Source organism: Muntiacus reevesi, chromosome 7 (assembly GCF_963930625.1).
Source record: "Muntiacus reevesi chromosome 7, mMunRee1.1, whole genome shotgun sequence".
NCBI lineage: Eukaryota > Metazoa > Chordata > Mammalia > Artiodactyla > Cervidae > Muntiacus > Muntiacus reevesi.
In genome coordinates, this window is record NC_089255.1 from 78,965,072 (window position 1) to 78,971,767 (window position 6,696).

Here is a 6,696-nt window from a genome sequence, read left to right on the forward strand (position 1 = left end):
ACGTCTCTGTTTTTTAATATGCTGTCTAGGTTGGTCATAGCTTTTCTTCCAAGGAGTAGGCGTCTTTTAATTTCATGGCTGTAGTCACTATCTGCAGTGATTTTGGAGCCCCCAAAAATAAAGTCTCTCACTGTTTCCACTGTTTACCCATCTATTTGCCATCAAATAATGGGACCAGATGCTATGATCTTAGTTTTTTGAGTGTTGAGTTTTAAGCTAGGTTTTTCACTCTCCTCTTTCTCTTGCATTAAGAGGCTCTTTAGTTCTTCTTAGATTTCTGCCATAAGGGTGGTGTCATCTGCATATCTGAGGTTATTGATATTTCTCCTGGCAATCTTGATTCCAGCTTATACTTCATCCAGCCTGACATTTTGCATGATGTACTCTGCATCTAAGTTAAATAAACAGGGTGATCATATACAGCCTTGATGTACTCCTTTCCCGATCTGGAACCAGTCTTTTGTTCCATGTCCATTCTAACTGTTGCTTCTTGACCTGCATACAGGTTTTGCAGAAGGCAGGTAAGTTGGTTTGGTATTCCCATCTCTTGAAGAATTTCCCACAGTTTGTTGTGATTCACAGTCTAAGCCTTTAGCATAGTCAATGAAGTAGAAATAGATATTTTCCCAGAATTCTCTTGCCTTTTCCATGATCCAATGGATGTTGGCAATTTGATCTCTGGTTCCTCTGCCTTTTCTAAATCCAGCTTGAACATCTGGAAGTTCTCAGTTTACGTACTGCTGCAGCTTAACTGGAAGGATTTTGAGCATTACTTTGTTAGCTCAAGTGAAATTTCACTTTGTGAAATTTGTGCAATTTGTATAATTGCAATGTGAAATGAGTGCAATTGTATAGTAGTTGGAACATTCTTTGGCATAGCCCTTCTTTGCAATTGGAATGAAAACTGACCTTTTCCAGTCCTGTGAGTTTTCCAGATTTGCTGGCATATTGAGTGCTGCACTTTAACAGCATCATCTTTTAGCATTTGAAATAGCTCAGCTGGAATTCCATCACCTCCACTAGCTTTGTTTGTAGTGATGCTTCCTAAGGCCCACTTGACTTCACACTTCAGGATGTCTGGCTCTAGGTGAGTGCACACCATTCTGGTTATGTAGGTAGTTAAAATCTTTTTGTACAGTTCTTCTATGTATTCTTGCCAGCTCTTCTTAATCTCTTCTGCTTCTGTTAGGTCCATACAATTTCTGTCCTTTATTGTGCCCAACTTTGCATGAAATGTTCCCTTTGTATCTCTAATTTTCTTGAAGAGATCTCTAGTCTCCCCCATTCTATTGTTTTCCTGTATTTCTTTGCATTGTTCACTTAAAAAGACTTTCTCACTTATCCCTGCTATTCTTTGGAACTCTGCATTCAGATGGGTTTATCTTTCCTTTTCTCTTTTGCCTTTTCACTTCTCTTCTTTACTCAGTTATTTGTAAGGCCTCCTCAGGCAACCATTTTGCCTTTTTGCATTTCTTTTTCTTGGGGATGGTTTGATCACTGCCTCCTGGACCATGTTACAAACCTCGGTCCATAGTTCATTGGCACTCTGTCTATCAGATCTAATCCTTTGAATCTATTTCTCACCTCCACTGTATAATCATAAAGGGATTTGATTTAGGTAATACCTGAATGTTCTAGTGGTTTTCCCTATTTTCTTCAATTTAAGTCTGAATGTTGCAATAAGTAGTTCATCACAGTCAGTTCCCTGTTTTGTTTTTGCTGACTGTATAGAGCTTCTCCATCTTTGGATGCAAGGAATATAATCAGTCAGATTTCACTATTGACCATATGGTGATGTCCATATGTAGAGTTGTCTCTTGTGTTGTTGCAAGAAGGTGTTTCCTGTGACCAGTACGTTCTCTTGGCAAAACTATTAGCCTTTGCCCGCCTTTATTTTTCAGCCCAAGGTCAAACTTGCCTGTTACTCCAGATATCTCTTGACTTTTAATTTGCATTCCAGTCCCCTATGATGAAAAGGACCTCCTTTTTTGGTGTTAGTTCTAGAAGGTCTTGTAGGTCTTCATAGAGCCATTCAACTTCAGCTTCTTCAGCTTTAGTGGTTGGGGCATAGACTTGGATTACTGTGATATTTAATGGTTTGCCTTGGAAATGAACTGAGATCATTCTGTTATTTTTGAGATTGCACCCAAGAACTGCATTTCAGAGTCTTGTGTTGACTATGAGGGCTACTCTATTTCTTCTAAGGGATTCTTTTCCACAATAGTAGATATAATGGTCATCTGAATTAAATTTGTCCATTCCTTTCCATTTTAGTTCACTGATTCCTAAAATGTCAATGTTCAATCTTGCCATCTCCTGTTTTGACAATATTTCAACATAAATCAACATGCCTTAAAATAACTTTTGGATAACAGGACAAATCATGAGAGATATTAGAAAATATTTCAACTGCATGAAAATAAACTTACTACATGTCAAATTTATATATTTATTCAAATAAAATATGTAATATGCAATTACTGTAGAATATTGCCTATTCTAGGATCTCACATAGATTTCAATAGTATGCATTCTTTTGAGAATTGCTTCTTTCACTCAGTATATTTTCGGAGATTCATCCATGCTACCTATTCATGAAGTCTTGATAGTATTGGTGTAAGAAAAGATATATAAATCAATGGGACAGAATAGGGAGTCCAGAAAGAGTTTTTCTTGCTTTGTTTTCATGATAGTTCATTAATAATGTGTAGAAAAGCAACAGATTTCTGTATATTAATCTTGTATCCTACAACTCTATTGGACAATCATTTTTTGCTGGAGACCTCAAAATTTTCTCCATATATTACCACATCATCTGCAAATAGTAACAGGTTACTCTTTCTTGGATAACATTTATTTCTTTTTCTCATCTGACTGCTATGGCGAGGACTTGCAATGATGTGTTAAATATAAATGGTTAGAGTAGGTATCACTGTCTTGTTGCTGATTTTAGAGAAAAAGTTTCAACATTGAGTATGACGTTAGCGTGGGTCTGTCATAGTGGCCTTTATTATGTTGAGATACATTCCTTTCATACCCACTTGGATGAAATTTTTTATCCTGAATGAGGTTGTCAAATTTTCTCAAATGCTTTTTCTGTGTCTATGGTGATGATTATGTGCTTTTTATCCTTCCTTTTGTTAATGTGGTATATGACATTGATTTTTTTCAAATGTTGAATCATCCTCACATCTCTGGAAGAAATCTTACCTGATCATGGTATTTAATCCTTTCTACATATTGTTGAATTTTCTTTTTTTAACTTTATTTACACATTTTCAATTAAAATAGAATAGGCATAAACCCAAGAGAGGGGAAAAAAATCAGGATGATGTACCGCTGTCATTCTGTGAGCAGGGAGGAGGCAGGAAATGGAACAGATGAGCAGAACAATGTTCTGAGACTGTCCTAGGGCAGCTAGGCTACACAACGTGTAAATGCCTCAATCAAGTCTTAGTCCACTTAATCTACACGTGAAAAAAGGAGTCAAGGTTCATCCTATTTAGTTCAAGAATTTTTACACTGAATATATAGTACTTCATTTCTCAGAAAGTGATACTTTTATAACGAAGAAGTTCCCATTGCACAAGGACTGCTGCTGCTGCTGCTAAGTCGATCAGTTGTGTCCGACTCTGTGCGACCCCATAGACGGCAGCCCACCAGGCTCCCCCATCCCTGGGATTCTCCAGGTAAGAACACTGGAGTGGGTTGCCATTTCCTTCTCCAATGTAGGAAAGGAAAAGTGAAAGTGAAATCGCTCAGTTGTGTCCAACTCTTAGCAACCCCATAGACTGCAGCCTAGCAGTCTCCTCTGTCCATGGGATTTTCCAGGCAAGAGTACTGGAGTGGGTCGCCAGCGTCTTCTCTGTCACAAGGACTAGAAAACCTCAAATGCAAGTAGATAGCTGTGCTAGCTCAGGATGTACCGTCAGACTGTGCAGCTTGTGTACATCTCATTTGAATGCAGAACTGCATCTGGTTTTAGAAAGGCAGCAATCACTACATCTTGGCTTTTATTCTAGATGCTTAACTTAGTTAAGGTGACAGTTCAAGTGCATTAAGTAGTTAAAATGTAATGACAATCGATACAGTCTCTTACAGCTACACACATTGTCTAATAATGCTTACATGGAATGAAACCGGTATTACTTAATTGGTGTGTGACACACACAGAAATGAAGAAAACTAACTCTAAATGTACTACAGTGACACAGTAAAAATGCAAATACACCGCAGAACTAAAGTGATCCGATAGCACTGCTTGATACCCAGGGTGAAGGTGATGGGTCTAACACAGAGCTGTGTCAGTCATCCCACTCACAAAGCTTGTGAAAAAATTAGTTTGGTTCAGTTCAATCACTCAGTCGTGTCCGACTCTTTGCGACCCCATGGACTGCACCATGCTAGGCTTTCTTGGCCATCACCAACTCCTGGAGCTCACTCAAACTCATGTCCATCCAGTCGGTGATGCCATCCACCCATCTCATCCTCTGTCATCCCCTTCTCCTCGTGTCTTGATTCTTTCCCAGCATCACGGTCTTTTCCAGTCAGTCAGTTCTTCACATCAGGTGGCCAAAGTATTGGAGCTTCAGCATCAGTCCTTCCAATGAATATTCAGGACTGAATTCCTTTAGGGTTGACTGGTTTGATCTCCTTGCAGTCCAAGGAACTTGCAAGAGTCTTCTCCAATACCACAGTTCAAAAGCATCAGTTTTTCAGCGCTCAGCTTTCTTTACAGTCCAACTCTCACATCCATACATGACCACTGGAAAAACCATAGCTTTGACTAGATGGACCTTTGTCGGCAAAATAATGTCTCTGCTTTTTAATATGCTGTCTAGGTTGGTCATAGCTTTTCTTCCAAGGAGCAAGCATCTTTTAATTTCATGGCTGCAATCACCATCTGCAGTTATTTTGGAGCCCAGTGATTTTGATCCTGTGATCAGGTTCCCAGGAAAGCATCAGGTTCCCAGGAAAGCAACTGGTCTGTGAAAGTCTTTTCAACTGTAAAACCAGGATAGGATTACAACTATCTTGATGTCTGAACAAGATACCTGATCGAACAGTAAGATTCCCAGCCCTACTGTAAGACATGAAGGTCCTCACACAGCAAATGCTCACTGGCTCCTGGAAGGCTTCATGTGCATAATATAAAGGTGAGTTGCCCAAGGCTTACAGAACTTCTGGGAAGTTTCCACTGTGCCCTGAATTCTAAACCTCAGGAATGGTGTGATCCATCAAGCTTTTCATTATGCTTGGAGGAATGGTGTGATCCATCAAGTTTTTCATCATGCTTGGCACCATCTGTTTAATAATGTGTCCAAAGATAAAAGCAGACATGATTATTACAGTAACTGTATTTAACTATATTTCCAGCTGTGGAGAGTACATCTGCGATTTGAGAGTCCTTCAGTCCAATGATGTTCTGTCCATTGACAGAACATTGTCCATTGTTGTGTTCTGTGAGAAGACCATTTCTAGCTGCAGAACTATCTTTCACAATGGACGTGATTTTACCATTTTTTAAAGACAAAGTCAACGAGTCCAGTACTATCCTTATTCAAGGTAATTGTCTGTTGAAAGGGCCTGTCACAAATGGTCATGGTGATCTTCTCCCCAAAAGCCTGTTTGAGCACCCTGAGTGCCTGATTCGAGCTCCGGCCTGCACAGTTCTCCTTGATCTGAAGCACCTAGTTCCCAAACCACAGAGCAACAGGGAGGACCAAGACTAGGCCTGGACGAGCTGAACAAATGCACCATTGTCTATGGATTTCAGCCTGAATCCGATTTTTTTTTTCTGTCCTAATCCTTACACAAGACGACTTCCCAGATTCCTTACTTAATCTCTGCTCTGCAGATTCCCATGTCACCACGAGTGACTGGAAGTTCATCCCAACCAACTGCCCATGACTTGGTGCTCCAGGAACCACGGCCCTATTTGCACGTATTTCTTCTTCATTTAAACTCAGGCCCATTACTGAGAGAACTCTGGATATAATTTAGGACAGAGATTTCCATCTGGAGAGACAGGAGCAGAGGCTTTGGATAAAATTGCTGGGTTTGCAGGGTTCGCAGAAAAGGCAGCCTGAGCCTGAATCACCTTGTCTACCTTCAGGTCTTCAGGAGACGGGTACAGAGACATTTGTGAAGTATTCTGTGAGCCAGCTGAGACCCACTCACTGTGGCTGCTGCCGCTGCTGCCAATCACTGGCTCAGACTTCTGAGAGCCCCAGTTTGCTAGTATTTTCTTGAGGATTTTTGCATCTATATTCATCAAAGATATTGGCCTGTAATATTCTTTTTCTGTAGTGCCTTTGGTTTTGGTGTCACAGTAATGGTGGCCTCATAGAATAAATCTGGAACTCTTCAATCTTTAATTTTTTGGAATAGTTTGAGAAGGATAGGTGATAATTCTTTGTTTGGTAGAATTACCCTGGGAAGGCTTCAAGTGTTGGACTTTTGTTTGCTGGAAGTTTTTGGATTACTAGTTCAATTTTACTACCAGTGATCAGCCTGTTTAGATTATCTTTTTCTTCCTGATTCTTTCTTGGAATAGTGTAGAAATTTAATATCTAGAAATTTATCCATGTCTTCTTAGGTTGTCGATTTGTTGGCATATATCTGTTCATAATATTCTCTTATGATTGAGTTTCTGTGATACTGTCTTAATTTATCAACCTGCATTTTTAATTTTGC

The 6,696-nt window shown here is 39.6% G+C and overlaps 1 pseudogene; it reads right to left on the reverse strand.

Moving 5' to 3' along the window:
- Nucleotides 1–5,211: 5,211 nt before the first annotated feature.
- Nucleotides 5,212–6,172, reverse strand: LOC136172654 (syntenin-1 pseudogene; annotated as a pseudogene).
- Nucleotides 6,173–6,696: the final 524 nt, after the last annotated feature.